The 23,391-nt window shown below is 35.0% G+C and overlaps 1 long non-coding RNA gene and 1 pseudogene across 4 annotated transcripts; one reads left to right on the top strand and one right to left on the bottom strand.

Annotated features, from left to right (window-relative positions):
* Nucleotides 1–541: 541 nt before the first annotated feature.
* On the bottom strand, nucleotides 542–18,698 carry LOC145991721 (uncharacterized). 3 transcript variants are annotated; one of them, XR_014442092.1, is made up of 3 exons: nucleotides 18,655–18,698; nucleotides 1,817–1,865; nucleotides 542–704 (listed from the first exon to the last, which is right to left on the bottom strand). It is a non-coding gene; the product is annotated as an uncharacterized LOC145991721 (long non-coding RNA). The 3 variants fall into 3 exon arrangements; XR_014442094.1 differs by lacking the exon at nucleotides 18,655–18,698 and adding an exon at nucleotides 18,521–18,647; XR_014442093.1 differs by lacking the exon at nucleotides 18,655–18,698 and adding an exon at nucleotides 2,130–2,251.
* LOC145979553 (larval cuticle protein A2B pseudogene) lies at nucleotides 2,165–7,047 on the top strand (annotated as a pseudogene). The gene is made up of 3 exons (XR_014440790.1): nucleotides 2,165–2,287; nucleotides 5,215–5,277; nucleotides 6,736–7,047. The product of XR_014440790.1 is annotated as a larval cuticle protein A2B pseudogene (transcript).
* Nucleotides 18,699–23,391: the final 4,693 nt, after the last annotated feature.

Raw genomic sequence — 23,391 nt, forward strand, 5'->3', positions numbered from 1 at the left:
TTCAACACCATCTTCTTTGCAAACGGATGGGGGTCCACTTCAAGACTTATGTTCTGAATTTTCTCGTTGAACAGGAAAATTCCGCCTAGTGTTTTAATTGTCTATTGCTGTACTATTGCAGCATTAAAGCATTAATGTTCCTAGACAACTAATCTATGACTTGTTACTCATCCAGTTGTCTAGGAACATTAATGCTTTAATGCTGCAATAGTACAGCGATAGACAATTAAAACACTACAACACTACACGGAAAATGAATAATTATTCATAGGTTAGATCTCTACCACCAGTCCATAAAAATAATTCACTGGAGACGTAAGAAGAAGTACTATACGGAATTTAATGTTAGTATTAACTTAAAAACAACGTACAGTTTCTAATTAGTGTGCATGATAGAACAACTACGAAAAAATAACTCTATATATAAGGCTACGACTTTAATTAAATAATTGCACTAGAAAGTTGGATATTATATGATAATAATTTTATTGGAACATTCTATACATTAGAAACGACAACCTTTTCCTTTGACCATGAAAAGATTTAACCTAGATAGCCCAAGCCAGCGCCGTAGCCCAGACCGAGACCATAGCCTCCGATCCCAGCGCCGATGCCGTAGCCTCCGTGGGCAACCACAGGGTGGCTCAGAAGAGACAGCTGGTTGTGGTTCTGGTGGCTGACGCCGGTAATTCCAATGGGAACAGCTGGAATGAAGATTTAGAAATTACAATATGCAAAATTTCTTATTTATGATAAAATTAGCAAATATGTATTTTCTTCGCCTAAGTTTTGATTCTAATGTATAAGATTTGAAACATTTTGTACATTTTAAACGCTTTTCTCTTCGACTCTTGTCAAGAACATTGGATTCTAGAGTAATTAAATTACACTGCTGAACGTATCTTTGGTAATTTTCTTTGTGTGCTTCAAATAGGCAAGAAATATTGCAGTTGGAAATAGCCATATTTTTATTAAGGAACTTTCTTTCATCTTTCATCTGTTATCTGATATGCTCAAGCAGATAATTTTGAGTGTGCTAAGTTAGACGGATTAAATTGCACTTACAAATGATTACTTGAATTTACGCATTCAGTTTCTAATATTACATTTTACTTTTAAAGCATAAATATGGCAAAGAATTGAAGGAATTTACACAGTGATATATAATAGAGAAATAGGACCACAGTGAACTCTGGATCATCATGTAGCCAAATTGTTAAAAGCAGTGACATGTCATGAGATATTAATTCATTGAAGCTGATGTTACTGTATCCCACAGTTATACTACACTGTCTAAATATTTACGACAAATGAATTATAAACAATGCATGTACCACTCGCTAGGCCTGGAACTAATGATAATGTTCTGCCCTTTCTTATGACTGACTACAGTAGTTAAACACGTGGTATTGTTATGCTGATATATTAAAATATATCCAAATTCAAAGGAATAATATAAGTCGACCATCCACATATTGATTCTTCTCTCTATCGACACATTGCAATATTATCTACACCCGAAGGATTCGATATTTTTGAAAGTTTTGAGTTTATATTTACAATATATGAAAGCTCAATGTTAATATGCTACTCGAGAAGCTAAGGTTAATGATAAAATGTATTATTCGAAAAATCTCAAAGTTTACGTTGGGCTTTCTATCTTAGTTTATTGGATTCCTGCTTGAGAAATGAAATTAAATTTTCTGTTTGTCTATACAACAAAAAAATTACTACGAAATGTTCAGGAATTACTTCGTAATGTCCACCCGTTCAAGAATAATTAACAATTATTGAAAACTGAAATTGCAGTACTCACCATAACTGCTATGGACAGCAAGGATGACAGCTAAGACAATGATCGCGATCTGTAACAGAAAGTAAAGAAAAATTATTGGAACTTATATTGTTTGATGTCATCTGAAACAACTTTAAAAAATAATAGTATTTTTATTCTTTAACCTATTTGCTAATCACATTTGAATTTTGAATTCAATGAAAACTACCGTGGAATCCAGGTATTTAAAATACTGTACTGGCCGAGATGTACAGTCAGTATTATTATTTGGTCACTATAATATTTCACTTCTCTTACATACTTCAATACTTCGTCCATTGTTCCATTTACTCACCATGTTGTTTGGAGGAATATATTCTGCAAGTGTGGATGTATGATTTGAGCACACAAACTGCAGAAACGTGTGCTATAGGTGGTTTTATACCAATTCAACCGGATGCAAATGTTGCCCGTTGTGAAGATATCATTTATTATAAACTGTTTCCTGCTCATGTAGGCTTTCAACTTATTTCCTGAGAAAAATTCAATAATTTGCACTTGGATGGAGAAAGGAAAAATGGCAAATTGTCATTTCCTATTGAAATCATAACAATATACTTTTTACAGGAGACATGCAATGAGCACCTTGCTTCATATGTTCTGATGTTCTGAATATTAGGATCAGGACTTAGAATAAACAACTTTCACTCTGCAACAACTTGGATTAGAAGTTATGAGTGCGTAATGGTTTGCATGATTTAATTACTGAATATATTCACGTGATGGTAACACCATTAGGTTTCTAAATGAAATACAAATTACAGATACAGAACATATGCTTTTGTTTGTTACGAGTTTTGCTTCGCATGTTAATAACTGAAGTAAGAAAGATAGATGATAACCATGAAATTGATGAACGGGAAGTTGCAAATATTCACCTTGCATGGGAAGAAACCGATATCTTCGGACATTACCGTTCAATTATCGAGATCAGACCCTTCAAGACTTTCTTTTTCTTTTAAGAGATATGAGTTAGAATATTCAACCAAAGGTATATTCCGGTAACAGACGGCTGGAATTTGCTGTTTCTCAAAGTAAAGTAATACTCAGAAATTGAAATCATGAATCCGTAAATAAAACCTATTAATACATTATGTTTAATAAATTTTTCTGTGTTTCCTCATTTCAAAATGTGTATGATGAAAATATCACAAACCAAGGAATTAGAAGAGAATATTGAAGCACGCACATAAAATGTTGGTGCTTGGTAGTGCGGAGGATGGGGGAGAGGACGGCATACCATATAAGCTGCCTAGGGCGCCAAAATAGATTTAGGTGTGGGGCTGAAACAGATGCGACAACAATGAATCTAATTTTCGAGCCTCCCCAATGGCGTAGTCTTGCAATCAACTGATTGCATTTTAAAATTAATGCCCAGTCCCAATTAGTCTATCTGTGCATAAGAGGGTTTAAAACAAAAATTCAAGATTTTACAAACCGAGATAAGATATGGAACGGTACTTGTACTTGCGATTGAAACGATATCGATGAATGTAACATGAAGTTTGTGGAAGCTAAATATATTTAACTAATGACCAGATATTGAATTTTAGCTAAATTCGCCATAGAGTTTCGAAATGACGGACTTTTACAAGCTGTGGAAAATTGGCGAGGTTGATGTTTAGAAGAGATATTTTATGTCATGCATCTAACATACTATATAAATATAAAGCTATATTTTACTTCTAATTTTTCAAGGAGAGTATTTCATCATGCTCCAACGCAAAACGTTTCGTATGTTCTCTACAAATTCAGAAAATATCAAATTTGGATAGAGAAAGCGAGCAATACATATGTATTTTAATATTTTTGCACATATCATTAGAATATTAAATAATATTTACATAGTTATGTAGCAGAACTATAAATTCAAATACTTTTATATTTAAATTGTTGTTATTGTGTCGCTATTCTTCCACTTTTGGCTAATCACGACAATAGAGGTGAGTGATGATAAGATGGAATTGAGGAAGGGACACTCACATAGAGCACGATGTCTAGGCCTGGATTCGAACTCAGGACGATATGTTTTGTGTGCATTGAAGTAAATCATAGATATTTGTTCACTTTTCGGCTGGATAAGAAAATAAAATATTTTGTTATAAAGTTTAATCAGAACAAAATGTTACAACAATTCATTCATAAAATAATTGCACTGGTAGAAAAACATTAAAAATAACACCGGCTGCAATATTGCAGTACAAAATAAATTGTATTGTGTAAGACCTGACACTCTGTAGGCTACTGCATTTTTCATTTGCTCAGTGTAATCCTGCTGTCCATATGTGCTTGAGGTCGTCCATTCATTTACTTCATCTTATCACTATTCATCCTCATCTTCGCAATTAGACAGAAGTGGCAGAAACACGAAGTAAAATAAATGAAATCAATCAATCTATTAGACTTGAAGAATTGCAAAGATGCTGCAACTTTTCTTGGCCACTTCGTCAGATATCGCTTCATCAGTATTGTTCGCTGATTACTAAAATCGGAAACCGATATTTAGTCTAAAAATCCCATATTCAAAGAATTTGTTGCGTTCCTATCAGCTTTCGTAAAGAGTTTGAATTTTCTCTTCCGTTTTGTTCAGTCTTTCTATCGCACTCTGACGGTAGCTTTCTCAATAATGAATACCTTAGCTGTAAGTGCCATTGGAACTAATTTTACACGTACAGAGAATACTTTGTGCATTGTTTTAAAAGTTCTGTTCGAATTTAAAATGATGAAGCTCAAAGTTCAAAATCAATTTTCATGTATTCTTAAGCAGATTAATACTGATTTAAGGAAAGTTTTTCGTTCCTTACATAACGTTCGTATACATTTCAAGACTAGAGGAGAATTAATGCCGCTTTTGCTATAAGGTTTCCCTTGTAATTTAAGAATACATAATATGCTATTCACATGTACTTTGGCGCGTTAAAATAACCATAATGTTTACAGATGACAAATTGAATTCAATTGAGTTGTCTTTATTGCTGGGCGAAGTTCAGATGTTGTTGGTATACCAACTAACCTCAAAAAGTACAGATTAAAATAAAAATAAAAATAATTTTAAAATCATAGTTATTCATGGGCATGAGAAATTAACAAACTCTCGACATAAAACTCTCTCTTACATTCTATCTCCTGGCATTTGTAGTTGATAATTGTAAGCCAAATTAAATATTACAGTAAGGAACACTCAGATAAATGCATTAATATATTTTCCTTTATTATTACGTTGCTTACAATTATTAATAAAATGAAGCTTCATGATGTAGTTTTAAAAAAATAAACTTATGCGAATTATGACAATAGTAGAGTCTCTGAGATTCTCTTTTGGTACCTATTCAACGAACATAGTAATGAAAAATATATTTTAAAAAAATCTTGCATTCTAGATCTTGTTGCTGTTCAGCGCCGTTGTAGCCTCATCTTTAGCTATTGGTGCCATCGACTATTATGTAAGTATTTTTTGTTTCATCAGTAAAATTCACTTGATTATACGGTATTCTTCAATTTTTGTAGATAATAAAATTAAGAATATTTCCAAATGCTACCTGCATTTTATTTTTCAACATGTTAAATTTTCTACATTATAATAGTAGTCTCACTTACAGTTTATTTTTACAAATCTTACTTTCCAACACAAATAATAACGAAAGATTCACCAGATTATCATTGTATGAAAACATGCTAAAATTATTCTCTGTATTACTTACTCATAATACCGTGCGTTCATTTCGATCTTCAGCCGAGAGATCGGGAGAAGCGTGGCGGGCGGCGCTGACGGAGATGCCGACATTTGCAGCCTGTAATGCCAGCTTATTTTTATGGACATATGCATACATTCATATAAATATTGCAAAACGAGCACTAAACTGTGTTATAAGGGTACGGTTTTAATTTTAGTAGCTTAGTAGCTGTATGTGCTGATGATTTTGACACGTCCATCTCACGGCGTAGAGGTTTGTTTGGAGAACGTTCTAACGCTGCACCAATTTCATCGAGTTTTGCTTCGGTTAGAATCCGTCGTTTTTGCTTAGGTGTTTCAAAATTTAACGATCCAGTTTCTCGTAATTTAAGGACAAGATGTCTAACCGTATCTCTATGTGGAGGTTAAACGCCTAGGAATTTCTGTACAAATTGCCTACACACGTCTCGACACGAGACTGTTTTCACGTAAAGTGTCATACATAAGAATTCTTTGTTCTAACGTGAACCTTGCGGCTGGCATTCCAATCGTCTCACTGACACAACACACATACACACTGCAATAACACAAACAAGTAACTGCAAGTAACCAAGAATAACACTCTTGCGCACAGTACAAAATTAACACGCTCTTGGTTTACATCTGCTCGCCACTATATTCACAGTTCTGTCTTCATCTAGTCACGAAGGAACAAAAAACTCGAGCTCGGAGATTTCGGATTGCAAGGAAGCTCACGAAAACCATTGACTTTTAACGGTTTTGTCTGCAGCGTAATCTTGATACAGTGTTGCACATTCGAAACCTCCAAACGATTCCTATCGACACAAAACTCTTTCAAGGATATAAACTTAAGCAGGACGTTACTGGTCAAAACTACGATTAAAATGTTTTATTATCTGTGACTCTTAACATCGTTTCTAAAGCGTATTTTTTTGTGTATATAAGGGCAGAACTTGGATGAATTACAGATGATGAATTATAACACAGGTTAGCGCTCGTTTTGCAATATTTATATGAATATATGCGTATGTTCATAAAAATAAGCGGTCATTACAGGACGCAAATATCGGCATCTCCGTCAGTGCCGCCCGCCACGCTTCTCCCGATCTCTCGGCTGAAGATCGAAATGGACGCACGGTACTTCTCGTTTCTATTGCTGTTAATTATGTTGATATGATTTATCATTGTGTGTATCCTTAATTGACAGGCCTATCCTAAGTACCAATTCGGGTACGCAGTGAGCGATCACCTCACAGGAGACAACAAACAACAGACTGAAGTTCGTGATGGCCACGTTGTGAAGGGTCAGTACAGCCTTGTGGAGCCAGATGGCAGTGTAAGAGTAGTCACTTACGGAGCTGATGATGTCAATGGGTTCAACGCTGTGGTGAAGAGGTTGGGTCCAAACCTTCATGCTGGATATGGACTCCACGGTTATGGAGGAGGCTATGGATATGGAGGTTATGGCCTGCTTGGGTAAATTATATATGTAACTTTAAACACTTGCATTGTAAAGAAGATTCACTGTATAAATGTTATTAAATCTTTGAGAATTTAAATATTACTCTTTCTAATTTATTTTCCATTAACCATGGTTATTTATTCTCTCTTTTTAGTTTTTCGAATATTTAGTGTTTTGGTTTTACGAATTCCTTCGGGACTTATTAACTCTTTATATAGTGCAAACGATGAACGTATAAATTTACTAGAGCTATTGGAGGCAAGAGTTTTTTCTGTTAAACCAAAATTGATTTACTCAGGGCTGTTAAAGGTCCAGGAATTTTAAATAAATTGAATTCCGGTCCAGGAGAAGAAAATCAGCAAGGATAAATGAGTTCCGGACTTTAAAGAACCTTTTTATCTGTGAACTATTTCAATTCGTTCCAGGAACTTTTTTCCGGATGAATTTAAATACCGTCCACGAACCTTTCTTTCGGATGAATTTAAGTACAATCCAGGAACCTTTTTTCTGGATGAATTTAAATACGGTCCAGGAGCTTTTTTTCCGGATCAATTTGAATGCTGCCCAGGAATCTCTTTTCCAGGATTTATTCAAATACGGTCTAGGTACCTTTTCTCCGAATCAATTTAAATAGGATCCAAGTTCCGTATTGTGATGGAACAACACCAAATAGAATATGGGTTCTTGGATCTTCGACAACCCTGCTTCTCATTACGAACCTGACGAGAAACAATTATCTACTTGTGAGCATGGAAGACTAATCCAGGTCATGGCTGTCTCAAGAATCTAAGGAACATGGCCGTTCATAACGGTAAAAATGGGCGAAACGCAAACGTTCACTGTTAAAAATGGTTTAGTCAATAGTGACTAAATCGATATATTCGCGGGGATTTTAGTCAAAATTGAAGATGCCGTTTTCTGAAGTGAGTAATATAGCATACTCAGTCATTATCACGTCGATTTAATCATTTGTGTAGAATATTTTATTTTAGGTTTTGCAATCTGATTGAATTCGAAATCACCCAGATAAAATGTTTTCATCCATTCTTCAGTTGAAGCAGATATTTTTTGTGCGTACTGTCAATAGAAAGAGAGAACTATTTTTTTCTCTCGCTGCAGCTTTGTTTCTGTGCGCCCTTCATTGCGCGAAAGGATACTACCACCATGGACGTGATGTTGTGCAGGCTTCCTTGGTGCATGCTAAAGTTGACGGAAAATGTTTGTCGCGTCGTGCCTTTCTTACAATTTTACAACCAAACCGTATACAAGGAACTTCGAGAGAAATTCCATTGAAGAAGATGAGATTGCCTTCTGTGGAAATTTTTTCAGGATCGTCTCTGAATTTAGAACGTAAGTACTTTTCGATTTTGAAATCTTGGTTTGTTGTGTACTCGAATATGGCGACCACATTTCTCGGCCAGTGAAGCGTATTTTAATCACTGCCTTGTAAAACTCGAGAGAAATCAAACTCCATTTTTTTTAGAAAGTACATTTGTACATTTTTTGCTGGTTTGCTGCAGAAGAAAAATGAACTTGTTCAAACGTAGCAACAAGGAGCATTACCGTCATGCTCAAAAATATTCTCCGACTTACCTCTAGTTTTTATCACGAAGATTGCCGTGTTTAAGCAGATTGCATATATATATATTTCGTTTTCAATAAGTTCAGCTGTAAAGTAATGATATCCTAGACCAAAGTATTTTACGAATGTTTGTGTATTAATAATTTTTCACTACATTTAAGCACTACATAATGTTTCCACACAGGTACTACCGGTATACATTCTATACAATTTGTGTGTGTGTGTAGTGGTAAAAGTGTTAAGAATGTTTTGTGTGTGAACTGTTTGTGTATTCATAACATTTCACTACCTTTAAGCACTACATAATTTTCTCACACAGATACTACATAACATTATTCATAAAATGTGTTTTAGTGAGAAAAGTCACCAAAAGCATTTGATTCCTTGTAATCGTGTAGCAAACCAGCACAAACTTGTAAAAAAATATTTAACACAGAGACTTTAACCTGATCACTTTGATGGTCATGTATCATACACACTTTTCTATGTATTTTGAACAATTTTCTCTGTAAAATACTGATTTTATTACCACTTAGAACAATATTGGAGCTCTCCATTTTAACAGGATTATGGGTTGAGAAGTATGAGGGTGTATGGAGAATATGCATGTTTAGCATAACATTCTATGAAGCTAGAATCCCAGGTTCGAACACTGTGTTAGACATGTATATACCAACTTTTCATGCTATACCTATTACAAAGAGCTTTCATCAGTATAGTTTTTCCACTGAATGTTTTGCTATGCAAAAGGAGGGAGATATATCTAACCTGGAATATGCATGTTTATAGTATGAGGAGCTGCATGCATGCATGTATGTTATGTGACATCCACACTACACAAATTTATATAACACTAGCTGACATAACTGTGTTTTGATATCTACATCATAAAAATGTGTTTACATCTAAGTTTTTATTTTTTCTTAAAATTTGAGGTCATTACAACAATGAGAAGAAGACACATTCACAACGTTAATTTTTCTTAGCAAGCAGCAAATATTTTTCATACATTGATTGTTTTATTTTACTGCATGTTGTTACTGCTAATCAAGGTGTTGATCTGCCTGCAAATAATAACCATTTATAACCATTTGGAGTAGTATTGGAGCTCTTCCTTTTAAAGGGTATATTGGCTGGGGAGTATGAGAGTGTATAGTCTTAATGTGTTGCTTATTATGAGAATTGTTGCCTAACCTGGAATATACATGTTTAGTAAATGAGGGACTACATGTCTGTATGTTATATGCCATCCGCACAGTACAAATTTAAACAACGCTGGTTGACAACTGCATTTGAATCTACATACTGAAATATGGGTTTACTTCAGTTTTATTGATTTAGTTTTGAAATTTGACACCATTGCAATAAAGAGAGAGCACTTTGTTCACAGTACAAGAAATGTTATGTTTCACAATTTTAATTTTTCTCAACAAGGGGCAATTTTTTTTCATGTACTGTACAATTCATACATTCTTTATTTCACAACATATTGTTCTAAACAAGGTGTTGATCTGTATGGATAGTTTGTCTATTTGTGAAGAAAATGTTCTACATTTTCCCCTTCATTTTATTTCATGCTTTGATGCATGAAGTTGACTTTAAATTTAATTTAAAAGGAATGTTGCTCATGTTTAGAATATAATATCTCCCTTCTTCCACTTGCATAGCAAGACACACAGGGGAAAAACTGTACTGATGGAAACTTTGTAACAGATATACTTAGAATCAGAATCATGTTCTTTAAAAATTTTGAATGTTCAAAATGCTATGGAAAGTTGGTATATATATGTCTTAACCAGTGTTCAAACCTGGGATTCATGGCTTCCCACCACATTATGCTAACCACTCCCACAAACAGGCTAATTTCACAGATATAATGAGGTATAATTTTCTTCTCTCCTGTACTATAACAAGCTGAGAAGTAAAATCATTATCACAAACACTCATGTAATGGTAGTTATGTATAATGTAAATAATATATATTTACACTTTTAACTCACAATAGAACTCAACTGGGAACAAAGTAGGTTTATGGTAAGTATAAAAAAGTATGCATCTTAACTAAGGCTGAGCCGATACCACTTTGAACCGATGCCGATACTCTCACCGATTCCCACCGATACTTGAAAATTGTAATAATTAAAAGTTACTTAGAAATTTCATTAACAATAGTGTATAAGTATTCCACTCTAATTATATACATCAATTGATAAATATATTTGCCTTAAAATACACAAAAATTATATTAGAATATTGATTTTAGATGTTATGTCATAAAAAAAATTAAGTTTTTCACACAAAGCTGCTGAAAACTAAAGAGAAACTTCTAATTTTGCATAATATCTAGACAGGCCCCACAACATAGGTATGTTGGATATATTTGCTGGCGCTATGTTTAAAAAAGTGAGCTAATTGCTGTCATAAATACATAGTAAACTCAACACTAATGATGTAACTCACAGTTGTAACATTTGTATGCCTTTACATGATATCTTTTGAAAATGGCATGAATGTATCCTCGTATCGAAACAGAGGGGGCCAAATACCTACCAATCAGTGGGATCATATCACTTGCCACAGAACAATTTGAAGTTTGCATTGCTAGTAGTAAGTGTCTTGTTGCCAGGAATATGATGCATATTTTAAATCCCAGTGACTGGTATGTTGTGTCATATGATTATAAGAGCTATCCAGGGCTGGTGACCTTTGATATAGTCCAGAATAAAATAGAAGTCTCCATTATGAATAGAGCTGGCTTATACTTTCAGTGGCCTCTGCCAAAGGACCAGATTTTTTTTTGGTGGGGGGGGGGGCTTATCTTGTGTAATGGTCAATAGCACAGGACATTTTACATTGAATGAAGATATTTAAACAGTTGACGTGTGGTGCAAGTTTGCTTATTCAGATTTGTAATATGTGTTTCCATGTTACAAAAGTCACATAATTTGTGTGTGTGTGTAAATTAACTACAATAATTTGCTGAATTTGTAGGATCTGATATTTTGTCATTTCAGTCTTCAGTTGTTCAGTGCACAGCAAAAAAAATATTTATTAGATTTATAAAATAGGCACCATTGTTTTTCTCACATTGACGTTTTTTTGTTTCACTATGTGTGGCAAATATGTTACATTTACAAAAGGAGTGAGCATTATATTTTACTTAAACATCTCACACCAAGCACTATGTCCAATACTTACAATGAGCTATCTAGGTGTCTGTACTTTTCATATCCATGCTGTGCATATGCCATAATATACTGGTCGGGTACCTTAGTTCACTACCTTAGTCACTTTGGAATGACCCTGAATGGATTGATGAAGAAAGAGATGCAACAAATATTCTTACGAAAATTATTTAATTGTATGATGAAGAAACATTCTTGTAGAAACGTTCAATTTATACCTTCAGTTTGGTTCCTACATTTTAACACAATCTCTTTGGAACATTATGATTTGATTTGGTGTTTTAAGTCCACTTTATGCACAGTAAGGCTAATCGGGACTGGACCTACAATTTAAAGTGGGATCAGAACCACTATGTGCCTCCACCAGGTATAGGACTCTGGGCCCCTTGATTACAAGGTGACGACGCTACCACTGCACCATTGGGAAGACACTCTTTGGAATATAACTAGTGGGATGGAATATTGACAATTTTTTTAATTCTACATCAGTTTTGAATAAGAAATACATGTAATTAGGATTTTTTTTGTTATCATCCAAGTAATGGTTCAGTTTGGGTTTCTGCATAGCCAAATCGTTATGGCTCATAAATGATTTTAGTACAAACAGAAGTTCAATTTCCATTAGAGCCCCCCCAGATAGTTTGTGAGTGCCAGCATTGTGAAAAGAAATAGCTGAATCCAATTGGAAGCTACATAACAATGTCACTGGAAATATACGTGCACACTACATGTCACGCAATGGAAGTCCACTGACAGGCTCTTTCATAGCTCCGACATACCATGTCGTGCATGTTTGTGAATCTCTAAGATTATTTAGTTTTGTATTTCTTCGTTTTCTGTTAATTTATGTTTCTTTTACTTCTTTATCAGATGGATCAGATGTGTGCAATAACATTTTTACTTTCAGTATCAAACTACAAATGCCATTATTTTTGTCTTTTTCTATGTTGACAAACGTTCAATCAACAATGATTTTAAGCACACCTTATGCAGAGATAGGATAATTGGGACTGGTCAAGCCGTTTAAATTACAATTCAATTTACAGCACTGTGTCCTGCTGGGAATCAAATTCAGAGATAACGGGAATCAGAACAATTATGTGGCTCCATGGGGGAGTTACAATAGGTGAATTGAATAATACTCAATATGATTGATTTGTGAATCATTTAGTTGTGAATTATGCTTTTATAGGGTCAAATAAAACTGAGTATTTATGTCCTTTAAAATGAGACAGCAATGCAAGTTATGTTGATTATTGTGTTGCAAATTGAATTGCATCGGAAGCATGTTGAAACGTTTCACTTTACTAGTGAAGAATAGTTCAAATACGATTGTGTTTCATGGTTTTCAAAAGTCTGCCAAACAGTATTGCACCTTTTAAAACTGACAGTGTCAAAAATCATTATATTTATATATTGTGAGTAAAAAGGGTTTGAAAAACTTGTTTTTCTGAATTGAAGTACCATATACAGTATATCTACTGCAGTGTATAACCGGGGATTATAAAAAAAAAATTGTACACTGTCTTATATTCAAAAATTGTGGGTTTCTTATTTAGGGTACTGTATTCTTCAAAATTAGGTATAAACACATTTTTGTTTTGTGTCAATTATTATACATGTTAGATGTTAATGAAAGTATTATTTTTATAAGCAATAGAAATCAGCTTCATGTGGTACACTGTAGATCATGTTTTGCTCTTTGTGGTAAATAGCAGCAAAGTTGAGAAAATGTCTCATTTACAGCAATATATTTGTATAGACATGTTTTTCCATTTTAATATTCACTAAATGTTTCTTCATGTGGTATGTTTTTCTTTTTCAGGATAAAATTGCCTTATCCAGTCACCTGAAGAGGACATGTGTTGGGATGAAACTGAATGAATAATAAGAATGAACTTAAGGTGATTGCCAGCTGCTTTTTTGTTTGAAATATTGACATGACGTAAGTGGCTAGGCTTTGCTGCATCTTTTGTGGAGGTGAATCTTTGAACAAGTGATTACAGGTGTGGCTTAGATTTTCTTTTGCTATGGAACATATATTAGGGTGTGGTAGTGTATGTGGATCACCATCTTACATGTATTTTCTTCAGTTTTTAACATCTGAAAAATGTAGCATGGTAAGGTAATAATATACTTTGGATAGGCATTCATATAGAAACCAGTGTGTAGCATCAATAAATGGTTATTCATAGTCATAAAATTCCTTTCACACAGCTTGCATCTAGCTTACCTGAGGGTGGGGGGAAGTCTGCCAGGCCCACCCAGTGGCGGAGAAGTTACAGTTCGAGGGGCAAATTTCAGTCGAGTACCTCATCTGACCGAGAATAAGTTCTAACAACACTTGCACTGTTTTACATAAATAATATAGACTACTGTGGACAGGAACCAAGCAGACTTCCATGGTCTAGTGATTAGCATATTGTTTTGCAAAAATAAGAGTCCATGGCGGGGAAAAATTATTATTGAGATTGCTATTTGCTTTAAGTCCACTTTCTGCACAAATATGCTTATAGGGACTGGAGTTGAATTTTAAACTATTGTAGAATCCAAATCAAAATATTCCTCCACCAGGTATCGAACCTAGGACCCTTTTATAATTCTTTCCATTGCCATTGTAAACTGAATGATCAGACATGAGAAGTAATGTGAATAACCATTGAAAACAAAAACTTATTTTCTCAAGGGGTCACCTTTTAAGGCACATTCCACAATGGTTTGGATCCAAATTTAAACTGCGGATCCAGTTTCGATTAGTCTGTCATGAGCATACAGTAGGTTTAAACTTTGTGATGAAGCACAGAACATTTTGGTCTTCAAAAAATATTAGGAATAATAATATACAAGAACTGGCAATTGGGAGGGGTGAATGCCCCAATCGCTCTCCCTGTGGGTGTGTGCCTAGACCCACCATTTCTTGTTTTTCTATTTTTATAATGCGAGTATTTTTAGTAAAAGTTGAAAATAAATCATACTGTTCCCTAGGGTGTTCCCAATGTTTATGTATTATTTTTGTTCATAATGTCATAAAGTAACTCGTATTGGAGGAAAAATTCAACGGGTGGACCTGTGAATGCCCCCACCCTCTTGCACATGGCAGTGACAGTGTACAAGTGGTTGGTAATTTTTGTAATTATTATAGTTACTATATAGACATTAATATGATTTTTTGAAGTTTAGTGAATGATAAAATATGTGTACATTCATTAAATGATTGGTTCTTGTTTTTTTATTAATGATAATAATTCTTTAATTGTTATAGTATAACAGCATCTATGTAAACAACAATGAACTCAGTGATTCAATAATATAATGGCTTGGAGTTTAGAGCTAAGAAAAGTGTAGGCCTCTGAGTCTACCGCTGGGGTGTACGGAAAGAATATCTGATAAGAATTTTAAAAAATCTAAATACAGTAAACACCTGATATAACCTGACCTGCTGAAGGGTGCAAATCAAATTGAGTATAAGGAAGTATCATAATGATGTTCACAGCAGGGAGTAGGCTTATAAGTCCAGGTCAGCACTACAGCAGGACCAGTGAAAGTCACAAAAAAAATGTTAACATTTTCATAAAATAATATATTCAAAATATTTGCTTGTTTGAACTAGTTGCAGGCCAATATTTTTTTTCATTTTCTTTCATAGTATAAAAAAATATTGATTTTCTTGACCTAGTTTTACAATGCTATTTTAGTGTGGTTTTTCCATTTTAATGATTTGGTTTTATTTTTATTTATCTTTATACTTTAGCCTACATAGACATTTTAACACAAGCAACTTCTTGGGTTATTTAAATGTAGCCTACGTATTAGTAAGAAAACATACTTTTTATCCATAAGGTCATTTTCAACTTCCTTCATGTCACAGTGTTGTTTTTAATGTTTGAACCATGTTGCAACTATAAAATGAAACACATTGTGGCTGGGTATAGAGCATATTAACAATAACATATATTTTTTGGTCAGTCTCATGTTTGAATTGAGAATTTGTGGTCTGCTATTGTTACTTATTGAGCAGTTTGTTATGTGAGAGTTCCAATAAATAAATTTCAAAATGAATTGTCCATTTGTTTTGATTCACAGTTTTTTCTTCCAATCCTTCAGTTATTTACGTAATGATTTTAATATAATTTTTAATTCCAAGAATAATTCCAAAATACACCTAGTTTGTTATTTTTAAGTCATAAGCAGTGATTCTCTTCTTTGTGTGTGTGGTGGATAATTTACTTCCCTTATTGAGAATGATTTTGGTCATTTTTCTAAGGTATGTGCTTCAAGAACATGTATTTGTTCTACCTAACCTACCTAACAAATGCCTCTTGGGTTAAGCTGGATGAGAATGAATGTCGGATTGATGTATGAGGCATGTACCATGCATCCATGTCTTATACAGGGTCCAAATAAACTTGAGACCTCATAGCTCTTTTGGCACATATCACTGACCAGTTAGCCAATTTGAAGCCAACCTATTTTCTTTTCTGAATTAAATTTTCAGAATATTTATGCAGAATTTTTACTGTCATAGAATGTAGTTCGTATAAGGAAATTGAGACACTTGACTTTTTTTTTTTTTACAAATGCATATATTTCCAATTGATGGTGTAATGCTTGTTAATTCTAACAACATTTGTACTTGGTGCAGAGTCTGAAGGAAACCTTGCTAGAAGGTTGAAACGTTACGTTTAGTTTATGTTTTATAATAAAATAAATTACTGCCTTGGGCAGCATATTGAGTTTTTGTTAATTCTGTGTTAAATTGAGGAAACTACTATATATTCTCTGCACATGCTTCTTCTAGATGTATATCTATCTATCTATCTATCTATCTGAGGTAAGATGATTTTTTTCAATTACTGCAAAGTTGTCCAGGAACCCTTTTTTTCAGCGTGAAAAAATATTATTACTACAGAATTTTAGTGTCATGCTCAGGGATCGATACTTTTTTCATGTTCCATTGTTTAGTCTCAATCTTGAAATAAACTTGTCATTTTTCAAGCAAATGGTCACAAATACAGGTAACTTGATAAATGACAAATTTATTTTTATCTTGGAAAGTAGTTTCTCTTAAATTTTGACTAAGTTCTACCTCAAGCTAGAGAAGCAATACTTATTCAATTTTGACCAAATTTAAATAAAAAATGAATAAACTGACCTCAGCCTTGAGAAGCAGTAATTATTCAATTTTGACTAAATTTTAGTCAAAAAATGAATAAACTGACCTCAGCCTTGAGAAGCAGTAATTATTCCATGTTGACTAAATTTTAGTCAAAAAATGAATAAATCCACTTCAGCCTTGAGAAGCAGTAATTATTCCATTTTGACTAAATTTTGGTCAAAAAATGAATAAATTTACCTCAGTCTTGAGAAACAGTAATTATTCCATTTTGACTAAATTTTAGTCAAAAAATGAATAAATCCACTTCAGCCTTGAGAAGCAGTAATTATTCAGTTTTGACGAAATTTTAGTCAAAAAATGAATAACTTGATTTCTCACTTGAGTAAATTATCTTTGAACTTGAGAAGTAGTGCTTCTTCAATTTTGACTAAATGTTATTCAAAACACGAGTAAATTATCTTTGAACTTGAGAAGTAGTTCTTCTCGAAAAATGACTAAATGTTCTTCAAGTTTCGACTAAGAAATACAGTCAAATCAATTGACTAAATGCTAGTATTCACTTTTGACGCAAATTGAGTCGGTGCTAGTTTCAGTACTGGATTTAGTCAAAAGTGACTAAATTTTACTCGTTTTTGACTAAGTCGTTTTCACAGTGTTGCAGTCCAGTTACCCCCTCTCCACGTAGACCCATTCTCTCGCGGGTGTTCCTTCCCTTGGTTGAGACCTCTCGAGTCACTACTTGCGCACAAACTTATTTTCGTTCGCATGCTTGTTACCTTCGTTGAAAAGAACATTTAAATAGCCATCCCATCGCTCTGCAATGTAAATCTTAGGACAACCAAGTGCAGAACGAAATTCTTTAGGGACACGACAGGGGTGGTGGGTGTCGGCACCGGAAAAGTTTGGCAATCAACAGCCCCATTTACTACGAATTTCCTTGCATAAAGGACAATTTCCCTTGATGTAGCAATACTGCCCGTCGTTGTTGTGATAGCTGTTGGGAGACCACAGCAGTCTCACGTTACCGAATCCACAGTTCCTATTGACTGCTGTTCCTGGATCGGATGCCGGAGCAACACGTGACGGGATTGTTTGAACTCAATGTGAAGTCATGCTAATACTGCCCATTGCGTTATGTAACATTTCGACAAGGGAGGTTTCTGAACATGGCCCACAAGAGAATAACAGCGTTACGATTTATTTACTGCAGTTTCTACAACAGCAGTGTGACATTCCAATGTAAAACGTACTCGCGGCTATTTTTAGAAGGCATCTTTTAATCGGTCAACTTTGGTCCAGGAATTGTATATAAATTCAGTCCCTGTCTGGGGGAGAAAAGCACTAAACGCAAATGAGTTCTAGACAGTGTAAAAGTTTTTCATATTTAAAGCATTTTAATTAGGTCCAGGAACCTTTTAAGTACGGTCCGGGAACTTCTTTTACGGATGAATTTGCTACGTCCCCGGCTAGGAATGAGAGAACTCTTCTACACCCAGGGCTTGCTGGGTTTAAGTAATAGTCTTAATATAGCATAATTAACGATTTGTTAACGGTAATAGTAATTTGTGGTAATAGCTTTAACTAGCAACTAGTTAACAACACACGTGACTCAACATGTTTAAAATACACTTCCACTGAGATACTTACTTTATTTATACGAGCCTTACACAGGCCAATATTTAAATATAATTCCAGCTCTGCTATTTCCAACAGATTATAAGCAGTAAAATAGTCATAATATTATCACAAAAGGACTTGCAATAACACAAATGTAGACTTACATTAAAGTCATCTTTCATTTTCTTCTCATAACCCAACCTGTGACCCTGACCCAACCGCAAGAAAAAAAATCTCAATCATTTTTCATAGTTACCAACTCGCTTATTTTTGCGGAGTTGCAAACATATGTGATAACACTAGACATATTCAAAGACCAAACAGGCCCTCCTATACGAATAATAACACTGATTCAAACGAAGATGTACATAAATTAATTAAACAACAAAATAATAATCTTTTGCTACGACATAACTTGGGTCGTTGCAAATTGCCCCTCCTCCGCTTAAATTTTTTTTAAGGAAGTTTATTTATAAGTTGCTGAAAAAAATCACAACACCTTAGTTCATTGCATCACTTCCCAGTTCGTTTCTTCTTTCTGAGGAGCAACTGTAGATCTTGAGGTTGTCAAAGTTCACACGATCCATTGGTTGCTTTGTTTTGGGATACAGTAACTGTGTGTTGTTTCTCTCACGCTCTCTTGTTCTAGGCTGGAATAACTTTAATTCCCATTTGGTCTGGGCAAAAAGGGGATTTATCACTTGACCAATCAAAATGATATAATAGGTTATCTGGTGATATCCGGATGTTAGATCTAGGCTGGGTAAGTAAATAAATCCCAGGGGGTGCTCGTTGCTATGTGAAGTACGTATGCATTACGTCATCTGGGAGGATCGGGTTTGACGGTGCTCTTTGCTATGTGCAGTAAGTTTGGTGCGGGGTACATTTAGCTACTAACACGTCGCAAAAATCGGAACAAGCAGGTTATTGATTTTGTCGCATTCGATATATTTTTATTGTATTATTTCTCTTAAAATGAGATTGTTTTGTTCATTCCACCTATAATCATGCCTAATTGTGCAGTAACAACCAAAAAAGTAAAGGATGTGATATAAAATATCATAGATTTCCAGCTGATAATCGTGTAAGTAAACAGTGGATTCGTGCTTGTGATCGAGAACATAATATTAATATTAAAAATGCGAGAGTGTGCAGTGCCCATTTTTGTAAAGAAGACTATGTGCGAGATCTAAGAGCAGAACTTCTGTGTTTGCCAACAAAGAAAGTACTGGAACCAACTGCAGTGCCATCACTAAAATTACACCATATTACTTCAGTGCAAAATAATAGAGAATGTGGTGTAGCAAATTCTCCTGAACCTTCCTCTTCAAAACATGAATCATTTTTAGGATGTGCTGATAAAGACTGTGGAGATGTACGCTACGAAAGGTGTAAAATAAGGAAACGTTCCTTAAATAAGCTAAATACTATGTCGCCGAAAAAAGAAAAATAGACGTAGGTACAAAAACTGCTAGCAATGTTTCGTTGTTGGAAAACAGTATTCATCGCTTACAGAACAACACACGTTTACATAAAGAAATTAATAAGTTAAAGATTAGGAACAAGCTCTTGCAACTTGCTTTAACCAAAAAAATTAAACAAGTTCAAAATCTTCAACATAACCTAACCGACAATGTAACAAGAAAACTCACGAATATCTTGGGGAAAGTGTTCAGTGACACTCAAATACAATACTTAGGCTCGGAAATGGCAGGCTTCACACGTTATGGCAACCGATTTAAAATAAATATGTGTGAACTCTCTCTAATTGTAAATCACATTACACTAATAATTTGTTTAAAAGTTTGTTTTATTTAATTTCGTATTAATTATGTTCGTTTTTTTGTTTTCAATTCCATATACCAGGGTTGGATAAAAAGTAATGGCAACACTGGTATAATTGCTACTTGACTGTATTGGCAGAGGAGCACGTGTTACATTCCTTCAATGTAATCGCCCCCCCCCCCCATCTCTACGACCTTCTGCCACACGTATGGAAGGCGTCGTACACCGTCAGCGCGTCCATCTCTGTCGATGCCCCGCAGTGACCGCCCTATAGCACGTTATGATGGCTTCGCGCGTGTCGTAGTGCTTCCCGAACAGTGGTTCCTTCATTTTGGCAAAAAGGTCGTAATCACACGATCTCATACCGGTGAATACGGCGGATGTTCCAGTACCTCCCACTACCAGTTATGCAGGAGCGCCGTCACAGTGTTCGCAGTGTGACACTTTGCATTGTCAAGCAGGATGATGGGACACCGTGCCAGAACGTGCCGTCGCTTCCTTCTTAATGCGAGACGAAGGTGGTGTTGCAAGAAGGTGCAGTAGTAGGCTGCGTTGACCGTCTGCCTAAGAGACGTTGTTCTTCTTGCCTAAACATATTGTTAGGGCGCTTGCACTCTCGTCCTCTGCTTCAGAGCACTGCTGTTTTTGACTAACATACAATCGCACCCCAGTCACTATACTTCCTCGTCTGACATTCATTTATCAACCACGAAACGGTTGTGGCGCTGTGACTCGCCCCTTTCACGGGACAGCAGTGTTGCCATTACTTTTTATCCAACCCTTGTAATTTATATTCCTTTGCGGTGGACAAGCCAGGTAATGGTAAAAATCAAACCGTTATAATGCCTTTGAGGATAGGGGGTGAGATGTAGAAATTTCATGAAGTCCCTATCATGACAACGGCAATCTACTTCTGGCATACATACAGTCATATAGTACACATGTACCGAAATCTTGTCATGCGATTTTGTGTGTAATGGAGAGATTATGACCCTGCAATCTAAACTTGGGCCAAATTACGAATTCAAAGGACATAATTAATTCTTCAGAGAATAGTTTTTCTATTAACTCTGTCCATTTAATTGATAATCATTAATTAGATTTAACTTGATGTTCACTGACATTAGGTTAATAATGTTGATAATTATATTTCTCCCTTGTACATGTGACATTTAGAACAGGTTAAGATAATATATCTGAAGCATAAATGAAAATATAGCAAATAAGTTACAAGAAATCACAATGAAGTACTGTACAAGGGTATGAATCGTTAAATAGTAAAATTTCATTTTTGGACTTTGTCTTGGATTTTCCTATTACATTTCCAAATACATTTTAGTCGTCTGTAACCAGGAAAAACTATTCTATATGACCAGCTCGTGGCACAAGTATATAGTTCGTCAACTACACCACAAAGAGCTTACTGTTTTAAAGAAAATTTTCCACGAAAGGAGAGTATGACATCCATTGTTTACACTTAGTAGAAAGGTACAAAATCATCCACATTAAATTTGTGAAATATTAAATTGAACGAAGTAGTAAAACTTCATTAATGGGCATTATATTTATTTCATACAATGCTCAATATCGTGTACATAATGTTATAAAACCGGAATATACATTTTATTCAAGAAGTGTAATTTCCTTTACTGTCGTTAGAACGCAATTACGTGACATTTTACTATCTTGTCTTCGCGATTAGCCCAAAGTTGCAGAAAAGCGGAGTGAAACAAATAAACAAAATAAATCTATGAAACGATCATTTCCTTTTTAACTCTTTCATTCATGCAATTCTTCTTTAGCATGTTAAAATTTTAGTATACTATGATTATAGAATGAAGACATGGTAAATGAGAACATGCGCAACTATCTTTGAAACATATCGATCAGAAAGTTTGAAAAGTATGGATTTTCACAATACGTTTGCGAGTTTTCAATTATGTTACTACTAGTACCTCCCCGATGGCGCAATGGTAGCGTCGTTGCCTTGTAATCAAGGAATCCCGAGTTCCATACCCGGTGGAGGGACATAGTAGTTCGGATCCCACTTTAAACTGTAGATCCAGTCCCGATTAGCCTTTCTGTGCATAAAGTAGACTTGTTGAAACACCAACTCAATCAATCCAGTCATGTTACTAGTCATTAAAGGAATGCCTCAATACCATCCCCAAGTTTCGATAATTAATAATTACCCCTCCTCAAAGTAATAGAACACTTTCCCTCTCTGAACCTCACATAGAAATTATAGCGGCCGTTTGCTTCGGCCAAGCCCCGAACGAACATAACCGAAGGGGCACCGAGCATAACCGATCCTCCCATAAGACGTCACGCGCTCGTGCATGATCGGCAATTTTCGGAAGGCGCTACCTTATATATTAAATTACCTTGAATAAATCCTTCGAATAGCTGGAGAGACTCGTTTACAGATTGAACAGAACTCCGTGGTACTACTAGCATAAAAGCGTTTAACTGATGAAAATCTATGCAGGGCCGGAGACTGCCATCAGGTTTGTCTACAACTTTAAGGGCTAATTCCTCTCTTTTTGTTATAGGAACAGGGTATGGTGCTCGGTATGTAGATTCCGTAGTTAAGATGATATCATATTCTACATCTTTCATGGTACCTGGTGTCTCAGAAAATGCCTGCTGATAGTTCCTTAACACGGATAACAACTCCACTCGTTGAGAATCAGATATGTCAACTGCAGCGACCTTCTCTTTAAGGTCCAATTGGGTACACATCCATTCAGAATCTTCTTCTTTTTCTTGGATTCTCTGCATGTATCGGACAATGTGAACACATAAAGGATTCCCTTCATTAGCATTTGGAGTCTTACCAAAGTGTAAGTTTACTACATTCTTCCGGAAACTAATATCGGCTTCGTGCTGCTGTAAAAATGGTATTCTTAATAAAAGATTGGCACCAAAGCCTTTTAATATAAAACTTCAGTGTGTTGAAGTTCATTCCTCCTAACTCTATCTCAACAGAATGGCTACCACACACCCTCTTCTTTAGATTGCCCGAGATGTCAAAAAGTCTTACTTCTGGAACATTCTGTAGCTGCATTCCAGGTAGACTGTTTACTAATTTGGTCCAGATGGCATAGCTTAATACT

This window comes from Lepisma saccharinum, chromosome 1, assembly GCF_977018435.1.
Source record: "Lepisma saccharinum chromosome 1, izLepSacc3.1, whole genome shotgun sequence".
NCBI classification, from domain to species: Eukaryota; Metazoa; Arthropoda; class Insecta; order Zygentoma; family Lepismatidae; genus Lepisma; species Lepisma saccharinum.